Source organism: Tupaia chinensis, unplaced genomic scaffold, assembly GCF_000334495.1.
Source record: "Tupaia chinensis unplaced genomic scaffold, TupChi_1.0 Scaffold149964_2, whole genome shotgun sequence".
NCBI lineage: Eukaryota > Metazoa > Chordata > Mammalia > Scandentia > Tupaiidae > Tupaia > Tupaia belangeri.
Genome location: NW_006209806.1, coordinates 1,607,857 through 1,608,657, shown reverse-complemented (window position 1 = coordinate 1,608,657; position 801 = coordinate 1,607,857). Strand labels below are relative to the sequence as shown.

The following is an 801-nucleotide window of genomic DNA, read 5'->3' as shown; positions in this document are numbered from 1 at the left end:
CCAGGCTCAGCCGTGCCTGCCGCCTGAGCCGCGCGTCCCCGTTCCTGGGCGAGACCAAGCAGGAGACCCTGACCAACATCTCGGCGGTGAACTACGACTTCGACGAGGAGTACTTCGGCAACACCAGCGAGCTGGCCAAGGACTTCATCCGCCGCCTGCTGGTCAAAGACCCCAAGTACGAGCCTCCTGGTGCCCCTGGTGCGCGGTCAGCCCCCACTGTGGCCTCGAGAGCTGTCCCCACTCTGCAGCCAGTCGGCCTCAGCTTCCTCTCAGGGCCAGCCGTTGCAGCCCGGTGGCCGTGGTCTGCTCACGTGTGTGTGTGCTTTAAAAGGTTTTCGCCCCGTGCGTGTATGCTGGCTGGAGAGAGAGAGAGAGTGAGAAATCACCCCCCGGGGGTGTGGCCTCACCCCAGTCCCGGCTCCATTCTCTTCTCGGGGTTTTGGGCATGCACACACATGTGCCTGGTGTGAGCTTTAAGCCTCCAAGTCCGGGACTTGAACCATAGCCACGTGGAAGTCAGCACCTTAACCACCATGCCACCTGCTGGCTCCACTCCATCTTAAGGAACTTGTTGGCCTTGTCGAAGACAGGCTTTGCGTAACATTCCAGATTCTTCTTTTTTCTGGAGGAATCCACGGCAGAGCCCTGCAGTGCCGAGCCCTCACTCGGGGCGGTCGGCCACTGCGTCCTGGTGAGCCCTCACCTGTCAGCAAAGCCCTCCAGAGGACCCCAAGGCCCTCCACCGGCCCCTCCTGTCTGGTGGCTCGGGCCGCCGCGTCTTCCGGAGGGGCCGAGTGTGGG

At 62.8% G+C, this 801-nt stretch overlaps 1 protein-coding gene across 1 annotated transcript in view; it reads left to right on the top strand.

Moving 5' to 3' along the window:
• DAPK3 (death associated protein kinase 3) overlaps positions 1–801 on the top strand; it is a gene marked incomplete in the record, with an annotated part of 17,730 nt that overhangs the window by 15,790 nt on the left and 1,139 nt on the right.